Source organism: Puma concolor, chromosome A2 (assembly GCF_028749965.1).
Source record: "Puma concolor isolate L17-30 chromosome A2, mPumCon1.1.hap2, whole genome shotgun sequence".
Lineage (NCBI taxonomy): Eukaryota > Metazoa > Chordata > Mammalia > Carnivora > Felidae > Puma > Puma concolor.
In genome coordinates, this window is record NC_141668.1 from 33,307,430 (window position 1) to 33,330,364 (window position 22,935).

General features: G+C 39.3%; 2 pseudogenes; both read right to left on the minus strand.

Annotated features, from left to right (window-relative positions):
- Positions 1 to 592: 592 nt before the first annotated feature.
- LOC147583093 (ferritin light chain pseudogene) lies at positions 593 to 1,309 on the minus strand (annotated as a pseudogene).
- Positions 1,310 to 2,071: 762 nt separating this feature from the next.
- LOC112866393 (golgin-45 pseudogene) lies at positions 2,072 to 21,251 on the minus strand (annotated as a pseudogene).
- Between the last annotated feature and the right edge of the window lie 1,684 nt (positions 21,252 to 22,935).

The following is a 22,935-nucleotide window of genomic DNA, read 5'->3' on the forward strand; positions in this document are numbered from 1 at the left end:
AAGTATAATACAAACAAATACTTATGTTTCAACCATCAAACAGTATGTTTCCAGGCTATAAAAACCCCCAGCACTTGTGATTAAAATAACTTTTAAAAGTATTTTACTTAGAATAATTTTAAACTGTAAAATATTTAAAAAATCACATTGTTACCTCTTTGATACACCTTTGTAGGAGCAGAGCATCCTCACATTAAATTCTTAATATTTAGCCAATATATTTTATTTGGAGTTTGCTGGAGCATTGCTCTTTAAAAATAATCTTTAAGTATTTCAATATATACTGTTTTACTAAAAATAGGTATTTTGTTGATTTCAGGTGTTAGTTTTTAGAAAAGAAAAAATTTTTATACCTATACAGTTGACCCTTGAACAACACAGGGCTGAACTATGTGGGTCCACTTATACACAGATTTTGGGTGGGGACTGCCAAGAGCTTTATTATTTCTATTTGGTCTAATAGACCAAAGGAGGAAGTCTCCAAGGTGGCTGAAAAGCTGTTTAGTAGCTGCAGAGAGAGGTTCAGGCAGGAGCCTTGACACTAGAGGGATGCCAGAGGAACCCCTCAAGGGCTGTGGGGCTCCAGAAACTCCTAGTCATACTTGAGGGTGAGCCTTTGAAAGAGATACTTACCAACTCCACTTAGGAGCCAGCCAGCCGGCCTGCGGAGGTTAGTCTGGTGGTCATCATCTTCTTGATGAATTCCACCTCCTCATCTAGGAAGTGGCTTTCCAGGAAGTCACAGAGATGGGAGTCTGCACAGGCAGGACCTAGGGCATGCAGATCCAAAAGGCTTCTTTTGGTTCAGGTTCTTCCCCAGGACTATAGCAGTCTGTAAGAATCCAGGGTTTTATCCTATTCATTTTGGGATGGTTTCTGCAGGTCCTGGAAGAGGGCACGACCACCACACTGGTTTTGTGTATTCAAGACGCTGGGTGCCATCTCAATCTTCCTTGGCCGACTTGAGAAAGTGGCCCATGCCCTCCAGAGTCACAACATCCTGGTCAAAATAGAAGCCCAGATAGGGGTAATTGTAGGAGACCCGCAGATGCATGTTGCTCAGGTGGTTGTCATCAGCCTCCACCTCAGTGGAATAATTCTGAGGAATCTGGGAGCTGGTATTTGATGGGCAATAGCGAGCTAAGCTCAAAAAATGGTGTTGGCTTGGACCGGAGGTAGAGGATGCCTGAGAGGACGGTTCTGAAGGTTACCACTGGAAAAGAGGTTGGAGAGGGTTAGAGGCTGAAAGAAGGGACGTACCTGGGTCGGTGCTGTCCAAACACTGTTGAAGCAACAGAGAGATCCGCATGACTCTGTGGTGCACTGCCTATATATGGATGTTTTAATAGTACAGTACTATAGATGTATTCTCTTCCTTATGATTTTCTTAATAACATTTTCTTAATAACATCTAATAACATTAGCTTACTTTACTGTAAGAATAGGCCATATAATATGTATAACATATAAAATATATGTTAATCAACTGTATCATTGGTAAGGCTTCCAGTCAACAGTAAGTTGTTAGTAAAGTTTTGGGGGGAGCCAAAAGCTGTGGGGAGATTTCCGATTGCTCAGGAATTGGGACCCTTAACCCCCACATTGTTTCAGCGCCAAGTGCGATGCTAAATGTACAAATCTCATCAAAATGCAAAGTAGAATTTACTAATTTTGCATTTATAAAAAGCATTTCTGAAATAAAATTTATAGAAGAAGCAGTAAAAAATAGGAAGCAGGTAGGTAGACTTTCTGAAACATTTAACATGCAGCTTATTTTTATAGCAGGTGTACACTATGATCTCTTAATAGTAAAGCTCTTTGAAAAGGCATGGTCTTCAGTGTGCTGACTCCTTTTATAGACTCCTCACACCACAACCTTGAATATTTAAGTAGAGCAGTGGATAACACCTCTGCAGCAGTTGGTAAGGTCTGAACACATGAAAATGCTTTAGAGGATCACTCACTGCAATCTACTGACCTTTTGGAAAAAGCCCAATGTTTGAATGTTTTATGGACAGCACTTACAATAGAAGTTGCTCCTTTAATCTCTAAGACATGTTGTGATGCAGTCTCACCAAATCAGGGCTTTTATTGGACCGGTATAAACATCAGAATCGCCATATTCAAGATGTACTTTTTTAGTCTTCATTGTACAAATTCCCTGAAAAAGCAATCCAGGAAACTGTCATTTAAGAAATGAGCAAAATTGCAGGGTTAAATTAAATCCTACTGTTTTATAATTGACCTGAAATTTAAAATTCTGAATAATGGCTGATCCTGCATTATAATTTCACAAGGGCCTCAAATCTTTTTATCTAGGGTGAAGCACAAACAGTAAAAGATAGCCTTATGGCATATTCTTTATTTGTTTACAAATAATAAGCAACCCAGCACACCACTCATCAGGATCCCTTATGGTGCTTGGCTTAGGATAAAATAAAAGCCTCTGTGTCTATTATGAATACGAATACTGGGAAGCACAGGCACTTGGCAACAAACTTTTCATTATAGGCTGTTTCTGGGTAGAAGTTTCTGTGTAGAAGCTATATTCAATTATTCATTAAGAGTATTTAAAATCAAATTTATGAATTATAGTAGCATATTATAAAATCCCCAAAAAAGCTAATTAAATAATTTTTACCCACAGATGAATAAAAAATAAGGCAGCCTATAGAACTTATTATTCACAATAGCCAAGATACGGAAACTACCTAAGTGTCCAGCAACAACTGAACAAAGAAAAGTCTATAGAGATTAGATATAGATAGATACAGATAGATATTTTGTATATATAATACAATATTATTCAGCCATAAGAAAAAAAAAGAAGGAAATCCTCCCATTTGTGGCAACATGGATGAACCTAGAGGAGGATGCTATGCTAAGTGAGATAGGCCTGATACAGGAAGAGGAATACTGTATGTTTGATGAATACATTGTAAATAATGCTGCAGTGAACAAAGGGGTGCAGGTTTGTCTTCATTTCCTTCACCCACAAGTGAAATGGGCTGGGTCATATGATAATTCTAGTTTAGCTTCTTGAGGAGCCTCCATACTGTTTCTTACAAATGACTGCACCAATTTACGTTGCCACCGATAGTGCACAGGGTTCCCTTTTCTCCACACCCTTATCGCTCCTCTTTTTGATAATAGGCATCCTAATAATGGTTGGATGATATCACATTGTAGGGTTTTTTTTAAGAATGTAGAGAAATTTAATACCATTTCAAAATATAACTCAGATGAATCAGACCAAACTATCATCAAGTTGACATTAAAATGTGTTACTTGACCAGATGTGTCTTTAGAAGATTTCTCTTCTGATAGGCAATTCTGCACCTAATGCAGTGTAATTTGGTATAAACATATGGATATTTTTAAAGACCTATAAAAGGATATTTATGATGACCCATCATAAATAAATAATAATATATATTAATATAAATTAATTGATGGATTCCATTTTTTTTATTTATATATGAAATTTATTGTCAAATTGGTTTCCATACAACACCCAGTGCTCATCCCAAAAGGTGCCCTCCTCAGTACCCATCACCCACCCTCTCCTCCCTCCCACCCCCCATCAACCCTTAGTTTGTTCTCAGTTCTCAACAGTCTCTTATGCTTTGGCTCTCTCCCACTCTAACCTCTTTTTTTTTTTGTTCCCCTCCCCCATGGGTTTCTTTTAAGTTTCTCAGGATCCACATAAGAGTGAAACCATATGGTATCTGTCTTTCTCTGTATGGCTTATTTCACTTAGCATCACACTCTCCAGTTCCATCCACGTTGCTACAAAAGGCCATATTTCATTTTTTCTCATTGCCACGTAGTACTCCATTGTGTATATAAACCACAATTTCTTTATCCATTCATCAGTTGATGGACATTTAGGCTCTTTCCATAATTTGGCTATTGTTGAGAGTGCTGCTATGAACATTGGGGTACAAGTGCCCCTATGCATCCGTACTCCTGTGTCCCTTGGATAAATTCCTAGCAGTGCTATTGCTGGGTCATAGGGTAGGTCTATTTTTAATTTTCTGAGGAACCTCCACACTGCTTTCCAGAGCGGCTGCACCAATTTGCATTCCCACCAACAGTGCAAGAGGGTTCCCGTTTCTCCACATCCTCTCCAGCATCTATAGTCTCCTGATTTGTTCATTTTGGCCACTCTGACTGGCGTGAGGTGATATCTGAGTGTGGTTTTGATTTGTATTTCCCTGATAAGGAGCGACGCTGAACATCTTTTCATGTGCCTGTTGGCCATCCGGATGTCTTCTTTAGAGAAGTGTCTATTCATGTTGTCTGCCCATTTCTTCACTGGGTTATTTGCTTTTCGGGTGTGGAGTTTGGTGAGCTCTTTATAGATTTTGGATACTAGCCCTTTGTCCGATATGTCATTTGCAAATATCTTTTCCCATTCCGTTGGTTGCCTTTTAGTTTTGTTGGTTGTTTCCTTTGCTGTGCAGAAGCTTTTGATCTTCATAAGGTCCCAGGAATTCACTTTTGCTTTTAATTCCCTTGCCTTTGGGGATGTGTCGAGTAAGAGATTGCTACGGCTGAGGTCAGAGAGGTCTTTTCCTGCTTTCTCCTCTAAGGTTTTGATGGTTTCCTGTCTCACATTCAGGTCCTTTATCCATTTTGAGTTTATTTTTGTGAATGGTGTGAGAAAGTGGTCTAGTTTCAACCTTCTGCATGTTGCTGTCCAGTTCTCCCAGCACCATTTGTTAAAGAGACTGTCTTTTTTCCATTGGATGTTCTTTCCTGCTTTGTCAAAGATGAGTTGGCCGTACGTTTGTGGGTCTAGTTCCGGGGTTTCTATTCTATTCCATTGGTCTATGTGTCTGTTTTTGTGCCAATACCATGCTGTCTTGATGATGACAGCTTTGTAGTAGAGGCTAAAGTCTGGGATTGTGATGCCTCCTGCTTTGGTCTTCTTCTTCAAAATTACTTTGGCTATTCGGGGCCTTTTGTGGTTCCATATGAATTTTAGGATTGCTTGTTCTAGTTTCGAGAAGAATGCTGGTGCAATTTTGATTGGGATTGCATTGAATGTGTAGATAGCTTTGGGTAGTATTGACATTTTGACAATATTTATTCTTCCAATCCATGAGCAGGGAATGTCTTTCCATTTCTTTAAATCTTCTTCAATTACCTTCATAAGCTTTCTATAGTTTTCAGCATACAGATCCTTTACATCTTTGGTTAGATTGATTCCTAGGTATTTTATGCTTCTTGGTGCAATTGTGAATGGGATCCGTTTCTTTATTTGTCTTTCTGTTGCTTCATTGTTAGTGTATAAGAATGCAACTGATTTCTGTACATTGATTTTGTATCCTGCAACTTTGCTGAATTCATGTATCAGTTCTAGCAGACTTTTGGTGGAGTCTATCGGATTTTCCATGTATAATATCATGTCATCTGCAAAGAGCGAAAGCTTGACTTCATCTTTGCCAATTTTGACGCCTTTGATTTCCTTTTGTTGTCTGATTGCTGATGCTAGAACTTCCAGCACTATGTTAAACAACAGCGGTGAGAGTGGGCATCCCTGTCGTGTTCCTGATCTCAGGGAAAAAGCTCTCAGTTTTTCCCCGTTGAGGATGATGTTAGCTGTGGGCTTTTCATAAATGGCTTTTATGATCTTTAAGTATGTTCCTTCTATCCCGACTTTCTCAAGAGTTTTTATTAAGAAAGGGTGCTGGATTTTGTCAAAGGCCTTTTCTGCATCGATTGACAGGATCATATGGTTTTTCTCTTTTTTTTTGTTAATGTGATGTATCACGTTGATTGATTTGCGAATGTTGAACCAGCCCTGCAGCCCAGGAATGAATCCCACTTGATCATGGTGAATAATTCTTTTTATATGCCGTTGAATTCGATTTGCTAGTATCTTATTGAGAATTTTTGCATCCATATTCATCAGGGATATTGGCCGGTAGTTCTCTTTTTTTACTGGGTCTCTGTCTGGTTTAGGAATCAAAGTAATACTGGCTTCATAGAATGAGTCTGGAAGTTTTCCTTCCCTTTCTATTTCTTGGAATAGCTTGAGAAGGATAGGTATTATCTCTGCTTTAAACGTCTGGTAGAACTCCCCTGGGAAGCCATCTGGTCCTGGACTCTTATTTGTTGGGAGATTTTTGATAACCGATTCAATTTCTTCGCTGGTGATGGGTCTGTTCAAGCTTTCTATTTCCTCCTGATTGAGTTTTGGAAGAGTGTGGGTGTTCAGGAATTTGTCCATTTCTTCCAGGTTGTCCAATTTGTTGGCATATAATTTTTCATAGTATTCCCTGATAATTGTTTGTATCTCTGAGGGATTGGTTGTAATAATTCCATTTTCATTCATGATTTTATCTATTTGGGTCATCTCCCTTTTCTTTTTGAGAAGCCTGGCTAGAGGTTTGTCAATTTTGTTTATTTTTTCAAAAAACCAACTCTTGGTTTCGTTGATCTGCTCTACAGTTTTTTTAGATTCTATATTGTTTATTTCTGCTCTGATCTTTATTATTTCTCTTCTTCTGCTGGGTTTAGGCTGCCTTTGCTGTTCTGCTTCTATTTCCTTTAGGTGTGCTGTTAGATTTTGTATTTGGGATTTTTCTTGTTTCTTGAGATAGGCCTGGATTGCAATGTATTTTCCTCTCAGGACTGCCTTCGCTGCGTCCCAAAGCGTTTGGATTGTTGTATTTTCATTTTCGTTTGTTTCCATATATTTTTTAATTTCTTCTCTAATTGCCCGGTTGACCCACTCATTCGTTAGTAGGGTGTTCTTTAACCTCCATGCTTTGGGAGGTTTTCCAGACTTTTTTCTGTGGTTGATTTCAAGCTTCATAGCGTTGTGGTCTGAAAGTATGCATGGTATGATTTCAATTCTTGTAAACTTATGAAGGGCTGTTTTGTGACCCAGTATATGATCTATCTTGGAGAATGTTCCATGTGCACTCGAGAAGAAAGTATATTCTGTTGCTTTGGGATGCAGAGTTCTAAATATATCTGTCAAGTCCATCTGATCCAATGTCTCATTCAGGGCCCTTGTTTCTTTATTGATCGTGTGTCTAGATGATCTATCCATTTCTGTAAGTGGGGTGTTAAAGTCCCCTGCAATTACCACATTCTTATCAATAAGGTTGCTTGTGTTTATGAGTAATTGTTTTATATATTTGGGCGCTCCGGTATTCGGCGCATAGACATTTATAATTGTTAGCTCTTCCTGATGGATAGACCCTGTCACTATTATATAATGTCCTTCTTCATCTCTTGTTACAGCCTTTAATTTAAAGTCTAGTTTGTCTGATATAAGGATGGCTACTCCAGCTTTCTTTTGGCTTCCAGTAGCATGATAAATAGTTCTCCATCCCCTCACTCTCAATCTAAAGGTGTCCTCAGGTCTAAAATGAGTCTCTTGTAGACAGCAAATAGATGGGTCTTGTTTTTTTATCCATTCTGATACCCTATGTCTTTTGGTTGGCGCATTTAATCCATTTACATTCAGTGTTATTATAGAAAGATATGGGTTTAGAGTCATTGTGATGTCTGTATGTTTTATGCTTGTAGTGATGTCTCTGGTACTTTGTCTCACAGGGTCCCCCTTAGGATCTCTTGTAGGGCTGGTTTAGTGGTGACAAATTCCTTCAGTTTTTGTTTGTTTGGGAAGACCTTTATCTCTCCTTCTATTCTAAATGACAGACTTGCTGGATAAAGGATTCTCGGCTGCATATTTTTTCTGTCTAGCACACTGAAAATCTCGTGCCAATTCTTTCTGGCCTGCCAAGTTTCAAAAGAGAGATCAGTCACCAGTCTTATAGGTCTCCCTTTATATGTGAGGGCACGTTTACCCCTTGCTGCTTTCAGAATTTTCTCTTTATCCTTGTATTTTGCCAGTTTCACTATGATATGTCGTGCAGAAGATCGATTCAAGTTACGTCTGAAGGGAGTTCTCTGTGCCTCTTGGATTTCAATGCCTTTTTCCTTCCCCAGTTCAGGGAAGTTCTCAGCTATTATTTCTTCAAGTACCCCTTCAGCACCTTTCCCTCTCTCTTCCTCCTCTGGGATACCAATGATGCGTATATTATTTCTTTTTAGTGTATCACTTAGTTCTCTAATTTTCCCCTCATATTCCTGGATTTTTTTATCCCTCTTTTTCTCAGCTTCCTCTTTTTCCATAACTTTATCTTCTAGTTCACCTATTCTCTCCTCTGCCTCTTCAATACGAGCCGTGGTGGTTTCCATTTTGTTATGCATTTCGTTTAAAGCGTTTTTCAGCTCCTCGTGACTGTTCCTTAGTCCCTTGATCTCTGTAGCAAGAGATTCTCTGCTGTCAGCTATACTGTTTTCAAGCCCAGCGATTAATTTTATGACTATTATTCTAAATTCACTTTCTGTTATATTATTTAAATCCTTTTTGATCAGCTCATTAGCTGTTGTTATTTCCTGGAGATTCTTCTGAGGGGAATTCTTCCGCTTGGTCATTTTGGATAGTCCCTGGCATGGTGAGGACCTGCAGGGCACTTCCCCTGTGCTGTGGTGTATAACTGGAGTTGGTGGGCGGAGCCGCAGTCAGACCTGATGTCTGCCCCCAGCCCACCGCTGGGGCCACAGTCAGACTGGTGCATGCCTTCTCTTCCCCTCTCCTAGGGGCGGGATTCACTGTGGGGTGGGGTGGTCTGTCTGGGCTACTTGCACACTGCCAGGCTTGTGATGCTGGGGATCTGGCGTCTTAGCTGGGGTGGGTAGGCAAGGTGCACAGGGGCAGGAGGGGCAGGCTTAGCTTGCTTCTCCTTAGGTGATCCACTTCAGGAGGGGCCCTGTGGCAGCAGGAGGGAGTCAGATCCGCTGCCGGAGGTTTGGCTCCGCAGAAGCGCAGCGTTGGGTGTTTGCGCGGAGCGAGCAAGTTCCCTGGCAGGAACTGGTTCTCTTTGGGATTTTGGCTGGGGGATGGGCGGGGAAGATGGCGCTGGCGAGCGCCTTTGTTCCCCACCAAACTGAGCTCTGTCGTCCGGGGGCTCAGCAGCTCTCCTTCCCTTTGTCCTCCAGCCTTCCCGCTTTCTGAGCAGAGCTGTTAACTTATGACTTCCCAGACGCTAAGTCGCGCTTGCTGTCGGAACACAGTCCGTCAGGCCCCTCCGCTTTTTGCAAGCCAGACTCGGGGGCTCTGCTTGGCCGGCGAGCCGCCCCTCCGCCCCGGCTCCCTCCCGCCAGTCCGTGGAGCGCGCACCGCCTCGCCGCCCTTCCTACCCTCTTCCGTGGGCCTCTGGTCTGCGCTTGGCTCCGGTGACTCCGTTCTGCTAATCCTCTGGTGGTTTTCTGGGTTATTTAGGCAGGTGTAGGTGGAATCTAAGTGATCAGCAGGACGCGCGGTGAGCCCAGCGTCCTCCTACGCCGCCATCTTCCTCTTGTCCCTATCGATGGATTGCATTTTTGAGTTTGTACAATGTTCTAGGAAGATCCTACTTTCTCCAGCACATTTTATATCAAACTTGATATTCCTATTGTGTTGCATTTGTCAAAATGAGCTCAGTAGAATCTGTTTCTTTTATATATGTCAAGTTAAATCCATTCAAGCTATGATTTTCCTCAAAACAAAACCAACATGAGAGTATGTTAGGCTGATACACTTGCTAATGTGGCTGTAAAATATTTTTAATTTTCCTAAAGTATAGCATTTAGTTTTAAAATATTAGTCCCTTTACCCATAGTATTTCCATAAGCCTCCTTTTGTAACCCAAAAAATCATCAAAAAGGAAATGGACACTTCCTTCACCCATCCTCTACCAGCTACTATTCCTTTAGAGTAGGGGCCAGAAAACTCTTTCTGTAAAGGGCTAGCTAGATAGGACATATTTTCTCCTTTGCAGGCAATACAAGCCCTGTTGCATCTATTCAAGTCTACTGTTGTAGTGCAAAAAACAAACGAAAACAATCATAGACCAGAGTAAGTGAATGACTGTGGCTGCATATGACCCACCTTGCATTAGAGTATCAGAATTGAATCTGCTCCTATTAAATCCATAGCAAGATATAACTTAGGGCCTAAAATGAAGGTAAAATCTTTTTCTTTCAGAAAAAGGAAAAGCATCATATAATTCCTTCTTTGGAAAAGCATCATGTAATGCCTGGAAAATATCATCTACTTTATTTTTTTTTATTTTTTTTAACGTTTTTATTTATTTTTGAGACAGAGACAGAGCATGAACGGGGGAGGGTCGGAGAGAGAGGGAGACACAGAATCTGAAACAGGCTCCAGGCTCTGAGCGGTCAGCACAGAGCCCGACACGGGGCTCGAACTCACGGACCGCGAGATCATGACCTAAGCCGAAGTCGGCAGCTTAACCAACTGAGCCACCCAGGCGCCCCGAATATCATCTACTTTAAATATGCCTTTCATTCTTTCCTTACCCTGAAACATTTATTAAGAAAGGGTTATCTGTGGTCCAGTACATGAAAAACATCTTTGGGGGGGTATATATTAAATAGAAAGTGATACTATATCTACGATTATAAGAACTCCCGCTTCCAAATAATAATGACTCTTGGGTAATAAGCAAGCACCTGTCGCATACCTCCAACATACCAAATGTGAAAGGACAAGAAGTTCTCCCTGGAAGTGATGGCAGCAACTGAAAGTTGTATTTTCATATCTAGTATAGGGATGAAATAAATCATCCAGTATTTTTCTTTGTACCAAGTAAGGTGGTTGTTAAAGACTCAAAAAATGGATTATCAGATGAGCTTTCTGTACAGGCAACTGGATAGAATGCATAGAATCATTTCAGCCATTTTTTTTTTTCTGCTGGGATGCTGCAGAACTCAACTGTTCATGGAATCTTCTTTTGACTATTAGTGCTGACATTTCCCAGAAGATGAGCATTTAGTGCTTTTGCCAACTTGTGATTTGTAGATGCCAGTCCTGCTGTGATGTGAGGTTGTGTACTAGGGTAGTAGGTTTGCTCTCTTCCCCACTGCATGGAGACTAAGAGCTCCTCCAATAATTTATGGGTAAGTGTCATTTCCTGACAAAACTGTTCCCGTTCAGTCAGAATATCTTGAATAGCACTCTGCGCCTTGTGGTTTTGACGCTGTAAATGTGGTTAGGAGTTGGTTAACTCATCTGCCATAATCCTGCTTGTGAGGAATTTACTTCGTCATATATCACACTATATTGACATACGTTCTAACTGTTCAGAAAATTGACCTGTGTTTTGACCTATGGCTTTATTTTCTAAAATAAGCTGATTTTCCTCTGGCTAGACATTCAAAGTAATACTGAAGATCATCCCCAACAGAAGCCACTAGCAACTTTTTAAACTCACAACTGACCTCTGTCTATACCCTGAACTGGTTTTAAAGACCTTCTTTGTCCTGTAGTAACCTACTTTAAGAGTTCTTGAGCTTTTCCAATATGTTCTTTACCTCTGATAGTTCTTTTTTGGGTTCTGCAACTCCCTCTGACTGACCAAGTAATTCTCCTTTACAATGACCCAGAGACTTAGCCTTTGCATTTTTTGTTGGGGATATCATGGGTTATAGCAGCTTTGGGAACTAATATTCTTACAGCATCGACTTCCACTGCTTTTTCAGTGAGAATCTTCCTTACCTGAAGAAGTCCTGGACTCTCTGATGGAACAGCTTTCTTTCAGGGATTCTGAAGGATGTGATGTTTCATGGGTTGGACTCCAGAGGTAAGTCCAACAGATTTAGATGGCTCCTCAGTTTCTGTTCTATCTCCTGCTCCTCAGACTGAGGTTGAAGTAAGGGTGACTTTGGTTTCTAAACTTTTGAGAGTAGCTATTTTTTAACCAATGAAAATGTTCCTCAAGACTTCTACTGAAAAACTACCAAGGTTCTTACTCTTCTGATTTCAGGGGGTTTCACTTTACAGATTGTTGGGCTCTGTGTCACAGGGTTAACCGCTCCACATAGTCCTTTTCCATTCTGTAGCTGACCTGCCCAGGCCTGCCTGATATTCAGCTTCTCACTCACTCACTCACTCACTCACTACTGTAGTTTGGATTTGAATTTCCCTGATGATTAGTGATGTTGAGCATGCACCTGCTAGCCATTTGTATGTCTTCTTTGGAAAAATGTCCATCTAGGTTCTTTGCCCATTTTTTTAATTGGACTACTTGTGTTTTTTATATTGAGTTGTATTAGTTCCTTATATTTCTTATATATTAACCCCTTATCAGATATATGTCTTATAAATATTTCCCCCATTCTGTATGTTGGTTTTCCTTTTTTTTCCCTTCTAAGAAAAATATTTTAATTATTTTATTACTAATACTTTATTATAGCTATTATTCAAGCAAAGCATTTATTTTGAAATTAAATAAATCATGCTTTTCAAAGTACAAAAGAATACTCTTCTATCTGTGAAATGTGTTTACAGAAAAGTAGGTCATTAGGTCCTTCATTGTATAAAGAAGCTTTTACTTTTTCTCTGCTCTGGAAACAAACCTCCAAAGCATTGGTAGGTAGAATAGTGTCCTTAGGTAGAAATCATATTTAATGTTGACTGAATTAAATAAGAAATATTTATCATATACTTACATATGTCTTAACAGATATCATGGAAAATTCGAAGTGTAACAAGTAACCTTCCTGCAAAGAGTTTACAATCTCAAGTGGGAATGAATACTTAATTTCATTATTTGGATAATACTTTGGTTTTTCATTTCATTTGTCATTTCTTTTACTATGCAGGAGCACTTAAGTTCGATATAATTAGTTCCACTTGTTTGTTTTTACTCTTGTTTCTTAAGCTTTGACTGTCCTATCCATAAAATCATTACCAAGACCAATGTCAAGGAGTTTTTCCTTGTGTTTTCTTCTAGGAGCTTTATGGTTTGAGATTTTACATTTAATCTTTAACCCACTTGAGTTACTTCTTGTGATTGGTGTTTGATAAAAGTCCACTTTCATTTTTTTACATGTGAATATCCAGTTTTCCCAGCAGCATTTACTGAAGAGAATCTTTTTTATCTATTGAGTATTCTTGGCTCCCTTGTCAAATGTTAGTTGGGCACATATGTATGGGCTTATTTCTAGGCCAGACAGGGCCACCAGCTTGGCCCTGTAGTTGGACAGAGCAACTGGCTAGGGCCTCTGCTCCACCTCCTTTCAGAGGAGGATTGTAGTCAGCGAAGATCTGAGTGCCAGGTGTATAAGCCCCACTCCTCTGTTTCTATCTGATCTCCAGTGGTCAAGCCCTACAGATTCCCTTAGTGATTCCTATGAGGTGACACTTCAGTAGACCTCCTGGGAAGTGCCTCAAAATGCTGAAGGAGCTGGATGTTCACCTTGGGCCCTTTTTTCCACTGGAGAAACCTAGGTTCAGAGGGTCAATCTCAGCGCAATGCTGTGCTGTTCTTGGGGGGGATGGAATGTATTAAGAGGGTAGCCACTACTCTTACTCTTGTGGTCCTTTTTGATCTTTGTGGTCCAAGAGGGTGATTCAGCCTCACCCCCATGTTCTAGGATTTTCACAATGGTGTCTTATCTATGGATAATTACCAGTTGGTCTTCTTGTGAGGGAGACCAAAGTTGAGAATGACTTAATGTCAACATCTTGATGATCTCACTCCTGTGATGACATTTTTATTAACAAAATTTGAGCTGTGATAACATCTTAAGTTGGACTACCCACATTAAGTTACAACTTATTTAATAGCACTCCACTTCATAATGTACATTCTAGTTTGTGAGCTATCTTCAAAAGCAATTTCATATTTTCAGTTAGGATACCTACAAACAAATGTAATTCTCCTGAGAAATGCAGCTGCGTCCTCTCTCTGTCTCTCTCTCTCTCATGCTGCATACACGTGCTCATGCTTCTCTGCCTTCCTTCTGTCCCTGTGCATTTCTCACCTTTTTAGTGATCTTACCATATGAGATAATTATCTATTTACAAAAGTCAGAACTATTTTCACAGATGAACATCTAATCTGTTTTTTAAAAACCTCTATGGGGAAAAAAAAAAGGTTTTCAGTATCCAATTTTACACTTCAAATGGTTTTTGCTAGCAACTTTTCCTCTTAATAAGCCAAAATAAATGTTGATTCTGATTTGTGACAGATGGTTCATCTCTAAGAACCCATAACAGTGATTTCAATGTTTTAAAAAAAACTTGCAAAAATCGGTACCACAAGAAATTCATCCAGACCTATATTCCACAATCTTCTTCTAAATTGATGTATAAGTACATATTCGTATTTGAATGAAGCAAAAATGACTTTGATCTTATAAATAAGACTCACTACAGGTTTCTCCGCCAGAGATTATGTCTCTCTCTGCATATAATTTGAATTGCTCCTGAATGTAATTCAAGACTGGTTCGTGATATTTTATTAAGTAGCTAGACGTTTTGTGGCTATTAAAAATCAGCATATTCCTTTTGGATTACTCTTTAAGTAGTTGTTAAATGAAAAGACTAGCCTTTAAGGTGTTATGTTAATCCTTTTTAAAAAGAACGCTTAATGTTTTCTACAATGTGAATATTGCTGGTTATCGCTGATTAGCATTGTAGCTCACCAGCATCTCATTTGGTTTTCATCAACTCCAATTCTAAAAAGGGTCTTATGGGGAAAAGTTGAATAAAGAGGCAGTGGTTTACAGTAAATAGCTGGAAATAGGAATTGGTTCTGTTCGCTCAACCTGTTACTCATTAGGAGATTAGGGATAGAGAACCAAAGAGAAAGTGAAGATTGTGTCAAAGAGGTGAAAAACGAAGGTTAATTTTTTAACCCTAAAAATAAGTTCTCAACTGGAAATTAAATTTACCTCACATAAACCATTTGGTTTGGGGGCAGGGGGGCAGGTTGTATGTTTATTTTCTCTAAGCAGAGTCACCTTAAAGCTCTCAGCACTTCTCTGTCACATGGAGTGATCCACATCTAACTTTAGAACTAGCTGACTGTTGAAAGAACAGTGTCCTCAGCATGAAAATCAGGAGGAAACAGGGGAACCTGGGTGGCTCAGTTGACTAAGCATCCAACTCTTGATTTCGGCCCAGGTCATGATCTTGTGGTTCATGAGTTCATGTCCCGCATTGAGCTCTGTAATGACAGTATGGAGTCTGCTTAGGATTCTCTCTCACCTCTCTCTCTGCTCCTACCCTGCTTTCTCTCTCTCTCTCTCTCCCTCTCTCTCTCTCTCTCTCTCTCTCTCTCTCTCTCTCTGTCTCTCTCTTTCAAAATAAATACATAAACTTAAAAAAAATGAAAATCATAAGGAAAGTGTTAGGACTCTAAATATGCCATCATGTTTTATATGTGTTGTGTCATTGGAATAAGAGAAAGGAACAGAGTTTGGTATCTAAAATTTTCACTCTGTTCTTTAAAATTTCTCTTGCCCAACAAAATATAGGTCTGGAATATAGTGTGGCAAAAATAACTTGCTGATTATTTCATGTACTCTCTTATACTTCCCAGCCCTTTTGCAGTTGGGGGGGGGGGGGGGTGGGTGGGATGTGACTAGTTCCAGCCAGTGGAATTACACATGTATGTCTTTTTCAGAGCAAAATGCTTAATTGCCAGTGAAAGATTTTATGGAGCCTTCTTTGCCTTTCACCTGGATGAGGAAAACCATGTGTTCTAGATGGTTCATGTGTAAGGTAGTAGGGGCCTCTGTCAGCCAAAATCCCTGAGTGACTGTGAATCCAAGGCACTACCCAACCTCAGCTTTGCACTGGATCTGTTTTGTGAACAAGAGGAAAATATTGTCAGGTTAAGCCACTGAGATTTTTGGGTTAATTCATTACTTCTGTATATTACAACAAAACTTCAAGAATAATGAAAGAACTGCAAATAAAAGGGAGTTGTTTTTCCTACCTGCCCCTCCCCTATAGGAACACAGTTTAGAAAGAACAGCCAGTCTGACGTCATTATGTTTGCATGACATATGAGCAAAATGTTGGTGATGAAGGTCAGAAATATCACCAAAGACATTTACATATGTATACACTTTCACATCTACACATATAAACATTTTTTGAACATACCCTAAGTATATTATTTAACATAGAGCAGTTGAAACCAGAATATATCACATTTTCAAGTCTCTTTTTCTGAGTGAATGAAGGTCTTATCCACTAATGTGTAACTGTCCTTGAAGACATTATGTTTAGGTGTCTATCTCCAACATCATTTGACAGATGTGATTAATTAAGAGATGTCTAGAACTGTTATTAAACTCAAAATACACAGGTAAACATCCAGAGAAGGCTTTCCAGATGGTCTTTGGGGAGTGTAACATAAATTCTTCATGAAAAAAATTTGCTCTAACATCAATCATCTATTCCTGACTAATAAGTGCATCCTTTCCCTTGTCAATTGTTCTATTAATAATTTGCTGCCATGTCCCTAAATTCTCTTAGTAGATGTTATTTCTTCAATGTTGATATGATTTATGATTGCAAAAGGCAGTTTATAATATTCTGTAACTAGTGGATTAAAACACCTGTTACATTTTGGGTGATGCAAAACTCCTAATGCATACATCAGAAGAATAAATGGATGACTATAGGAACATAAGAATAATAGATCTAAAAATGCTGGTACTCTGAAAACAAAATCCTTGTTCTAGTATACAGTGCAAACTATACAGTACCACAGTTGGCTAGTACAGAAGATATCATCTGAAATTATCTGAGTCAAACATAATCATAACTCTCCCTAGACTTTGGTGATTTGGTAGCTCTTAAAGGCAAGTTTTCTACTATGTAGAGAAAAAAAAAAAAAAAAAAAAAACGTCTTCAGTAAGATAAAGACAAACAAATGCAATAGAAATAAAGTTTTAGTTGTACAAGATAAGTACATTCTAGAGATCCCCTGTACAATATTGTGCCTATTGGATATTGAAAATGTGCTTTCCTATGAAGGCTTTTAAAAAACAGATTAGATGTTCACCTGTGAAAATAGTTCTGACTTTTGCAAATAGTTAACAATTTGTGTTATACATTTAAAAATCTGTTGAGAGAGTAATCTCATGTTAAGTGTTCTTCCCATAGTTAAATTAAAATTTTGAAAAGCTAATATACCTAAAGAAACTGAGCTGAGCCTTTAGGGAAACTTTGAGTTCTTTGTTCCATTATTACTGAGGCCTACGTGTATCCTTGTTCTTGGATTCCAGTATCCCTGTGCAACTCAGATTTTAACTGGATCACCTGCCCCTTAAGAGCTAGCTAATGGACTTGAACCCCAATCCATGATTTGTGGATAATTCAGAAAACTTACCCAGATTTCTGTTAATCCCTAGGTATTGGGAGGTGGGGGATGGAATGTGGAAGTGGCTTACATTTTCATGGTCATTTTTGGCTTTTGCTGAATTAATTCTATTAATTTTTTTCTGATTGATGATGATCTTCTCTGATTTGTATGAGTCCTGTCATGGAATTTAGCCTCAGTCTCATTCTGTAATTCTGTAAAACAAGTAAACTTCAAAACAACAACACAACCACAGAGTTTTCTGCCTCTCAAACACAGCATTTGTAGGCATGACAGATTCTACTGAAGATTTGAAGAAGCCAGAATAGGATTTACAATAAAAGGTGGAAACAATGAACTTTTAGTATTACATTTTTGAACACCCCATTCCAGAATTTTCCCCAGTAGCCCTGTTTCCCCATTTGGAATTCCAGCTTTTCATTATCATATGGATTCCTTTCTTCCTCTATCCTATCTTCCTCTTCTCAACATCTTCAGGAGCACTACAAATTATTGTCAGAGCATGGCTTTGAAATTCAACTCAAAGCCCAGATTTGCATATTCAAGTCCTTCCAAGGATTCAATAGAAAAGAAATTAACTTCACAATGCCCACCCTGCTTACACAGCAGTTTAGTTAGCAATTTCCCTATCACTCCTATAATAAATTTGTCTTTTTGTTTGTGCTAAGTCAAACTTAAGAGTCTGAAACTCGCAAATCAATGCATAATGTACTGGCAACAACCAATGTGGATTAGTAAAATATTTATACAATATTTCAGCAAAGCTTTTTACTTTCATGTATGCATTGTTCCCCTGAAGAGGAAGGCCAATGTGGACTGTCTTATACAATAATTTTATTAAATATCTTTACCTTCAGATATATAGGGCACTTCCAGCCAGGGTTATACATGTAGGCAAGCAGAGCTCTTTGGAGACACTCTTTAATTAACAAGTATAATAAATGTTGAAGTAGATAGAAGTGACATAATTAAATTGTGTGCTTCTAGATGGCTTTAAAAGAGTTAGATTTTCTGCAATATTATTCACTAACTACTCCTTTTGTGGGTAAGTCTATTTTTCATGGAGAATAAAAAAGTAAAGTCCAAACAATCCAAACTCAAACTACCACATTCCCTGAGCTGTTAGTAGTCTAGATAGGAAACACATATTCTAGATGTCTGTTAGTATTTCTCCATTGGACTTCCTCAAATAAGTAATATATTTCTAATTTGAACATCTCCAAAATCACTATTGTATTTTTTAAATACCCAAATTGTTAGTTAATTAATATCTCCTATGTAAGATGTGTTAGCAGTACTCAATCCTTTCATTTCAAACTCTGCAGTCTCACTGAAATTAAGAATTAAATACATGAAGAGAGGTAAACAGACACTAGGGCACACACTTGAAATCAAGGTAGTGACCTAATCAGCACAAATGAGTGCATTTCCCCTTGAGGCCCTTTCTCTTCAGTTTAACACCGCCAGGTATCTGCCATCTGTGTCCACCTTTCCTTTCCCTTGGAGAAGTGAAGAGCTTCTCCAGCAAGGGCAACATTTGAAGCTTCCAATTCTTGGATTTATTGTTAACAATTAGAAACAGATTCAGAAATCAGAGTACAGAAGCAGATATTGTATGAGAGCTCTGGCAAACACCATGATGTGGCCTGCAGATCCCCCTTAAAAGACCCACTGCCCAGCTGAGAGGCATGTGGTTAGCTGCGGACCTTCAGCTCTTAGCGTCTTCAATGTCTGCCTTAGCTTCTGATGTAATATTTTTACATTGGCTGTCAGCCAAAGACTGATTAAATCTAGGTAAAGGACAGGACTGCACGCAATCAGCTTTCCTCTGACATATCTTTACTCCTGAGTGCCCTACCAGGCTGGCAGAGACATTCCTAGTTCTTCATGGTATTACCCTCCAATAAAATTTTTGTCCCGGCATCTGATGTCCAGATCACCCAGTGGTCACAGCTGGTACCAGGAATGGTGTGAGAAGGCAGGCAGTAAAATGGGGTCTGAGACCGTCACTCATTCCTCAGCTGGCAATGTAGATTCCACCCTGAGTGGCGAGTGGAGCATGGACAGACTTTGGCACAAGGGAGTATTCCAGTTGTTAAAACCTTTACCTGCTGCCACCTGGCAATGTGTCTAGGGAGGGCTATACCTTAGTGTTGAGGATTTAGGCATTTGAACTATATGGGGAGTTAATAAATGTAAAGATAATGGAATTAAATAATTTTTACTAAGTTCATCACTGCCCTAAAAGTGGATAATGAAGAGCTCAGAGAAATTAACAAATAACTGAAAGCTAAGTGTAAGAGCTGGAGAGTCTATCTGGTAGCTAAAAAGCATCCTTCCACTCACACAGCTGGCAAGCAGAAAAAGATGAAAATCAAGGTCAGTCTTCAACAGTCAGAGTTATTGAGCTTCAAAGATGGTTGAATGTTCTATATAGCACGAGTTCTCATACTTATGTCAGATCTTAGGATTCTGTCACATGGTGTAGGAACATCTAAGTAGGTACCCCTGAAGATTTTGAGTCCCCACCATTCTGAGTGTACAGAATGGTCCCCACCCTTCCATATTAAGAACTAGCTCTCCTCCCACATGGAAAGATAATACAGAGGTTTCTTCCATACAAGGCAACAGTTGCCCTCTCAGTTTTCCTGACCTCTACTCCTGACCAACAGACTTATAGTAAGTGTTAAGACACAATGTTGCAACTGAGGAAGTGCTGGCACCAATGAGGGAGGAAACAGACTGTATCCCAAAGGAGCTAATGATAGGTAGCAGGTGTGTACCCAGGGGCCAGGGAAGAACTTATGGCACTGAACAAAGCAGGTGCTCCATCAAAGGGCTGGACCATAAGTGTGGATCATGAAGAGTTCATTGACTTGGAGATGGGTCTTAATATTCCAATGAAAAGCCAGGGGATGGTACGAATTTGCTGTTAGGATTTCTAGCAGAAACCAGAAAACAGTCACCCAGGGTGAGTGAGGTTGAAATGTTTGAATTGCTGTGGCAGACAATAGAGTAGGAGATTAAAAACTCAGTGATTTAGGTCTGCTGGAACAGTTATGTTAATGAGACCATAAGACCGAAGAGAAAATGGTGTTCTTTGAGAAGGCCTAGAGAACACACTATTTACCAAGACCATAAGGAATGTGCTGGTATGTGCGTCATTAGCATCATAAAATGTTCAGTGGTAATTCTTTGTAGGCCAGGGCTGATGATAGAGGCTGTCGTAGAAATGAGCTTGCTGATAGCAGTAGGACCCTGATGCAGTAAAGGTCGAGTGTGTGACTTAACTGCCAGAAGGCAAAGGATTACAACTATTGTAATACACAATAATATCAGAGTGGCATCCAGGAGTACTAACCAGTAAAGAGTTATAGAAATGGTTAATAGAACATGGCCTCCCCAAGAACCAATTCTCAGCTCTCAGTATGGCACTAGTCCTTGAGGGATCAACAACCACTTGGCCGAAAGATGGCTACATTGGGTCCTTTCTGTTCTAGAAAGGGCAATAGTTTGTTAACACAGGCATAGATAACTATTCTGGTGATAGGTTTGGCTTTTCTGCCTGCAGGGCATCAATCAAAACCACTACTCTGGAGTTTACTGAATGCCTGATCCCACCCAAGATGGGCATCTAACCAGGATGAGGACAGGTGTGATCCTTTAAGGTCTTGCTTTTAATATTTGTTAGGTAGAACTGAGCTGTGGTCAGTATAGGCTGACTGTTCTGAGGCAAGACTCTTCTGCATACTATTCGCAATGCCCTATGAATCATGACATTTTGTATGTGGCCTTTGAGAACAGGCACTCTTCCCAGCCCCATCTGAGCACCAAGCAGAGTTACCTCTATTCTTTCAGGATTGTTCTTTCCCTGGCCCTGGGAAGTTCCTTCATACACTGGTGCTGATCTGTACTCAGCTGAACATTCTTGAGGGGCTTTCTGAAGATCTCTGGGAATTCTCTGCTCAGCTTTCTCCTCTCTCGTATTCTGTCCTGCAAACTATAGCCACTCTGGCCTCCCCACACTGTCTGCTCCATCTTCTTAAGTGGAGTCAGCCAGCTTTTGCCTGGGTTCTCCAGCTTGAAAACTCAAGGCAGTATGCTGAGATAATTATATGACTTATCTGTTGCTTGTTTTTCAAGGATTATTGTCCTTTATTGGAAACTATTGTGTATGTATACATACATACATGTTTACATTTATCACTCCCATTTTATATTTCCTTTGTTTGTTTGTTATTTCAGGGAGTAGTAGAAACCCAGTCCATCTTGGTCAGAAGCAGATGTCTTCTCACATTTAAATACTCTGTAAGTATGAATTACCAATTAAATTGGTAGTCTTAAAGATTTTCTGTTATCCGTTTGTTAGAGTAACTCTCTAAAGATCACTTCCTGATAATATCATCAGCTGTTCTGCCTTTTACGTTAAGATGAAAAGTGAAAACATTAAATCTCTCTAGGTACGCATCAAGAGATATTTTCACTACCCCTTATATTCAAGCTGTCCTCTTTAAATATTAAATATATTTTTATATTTTACTGCCCACAGCACATGCTACCTTAGGAAGGGTTACTTATAGAATTATTTTTAGTAGCTCTACTTTATTCAAAAGAGAGGAAAGGCATTTCCCCAAGGAATATTTATAAATATGTTCTCTAAGCCAGGGCAGTAATAATTCCAAAGCTTCTGGCTCAGTGTGTAAATCAAATATGAAAATCCATAAGAACTTTTGAGACCTTTTGCTGTGGGCCTTAATTCAAGCTTTTCAATAAAGCTGGATTTAACCAACTAGCACTTAGGTTTAATTCAATTAAACAAGTGTATATTGAGGATCATTTTGTGCAAAGTCCCAAAGTACCATGAGGAGGAGCAGACAGAGCCAGTCCTTTAAGTGCTGACATGATTACTGTAGGGACATATTCTTTAGGTAAACTTCTATACAAATCAACACAGGAAATGCCATTAGTGGTGGTCCCAATAAACTCGCACCAAGGATCCAATGAGCTCTCATGAAGAAATGTAAAATTTGAAACATGCCTTACAGAGTTTCCACTGGAAATAATAGGACAAGGCTGTTGAGAGAGTGGGATCAAAATCATTAAAGACACAAATGAAAAATTAAGCACATATTTAATAAATTCAGATTGGCTAGGGTGAGCCATGCATGTGTACATGCATGAGAGTAAACTGAAAAACTGGGAGCTGGATCCTCTTTGTTGAAGGCCTTTGTTAACAAGCAGAGAAGTTTCTGCCTGATGACGATAAGGTGCTTCTGAAAGGTTTTGAACTTGAGAATAACTGTCAGCAAAATAAATAATATACAATGATGTACATAAAATAATGAATTAGGGAATTGGGGCATTAATAGAAGAGATAATCAGAAAACAGAAAATTTAGAACAAAGCAAAAATGTTTTACAGAATATTTTTAATAATATGCTGCTTTCTAAAATGTTTTATTTATTTTGAGAGAAAGGGGGGGGTGGCGGGGGGAGTGGGGAGGAGAGAGGGAAAGAACGAATCCCAAGCAGTCTCCACACTGTCAGTGCAGAGCCCAACATGGGACTTGATCCCATGTGCTGTGAGATCATGACCTGAGCTGAAATCAAGAGTTCCAAGCTCAAATGACTGAGCCACCCAGGTGCCCCCATAACATGATGCTTTTAAAAGATAAATAAAATTCTGAAGTGGAAGAAACAACATCAGCCCAGAAAGGAGATTC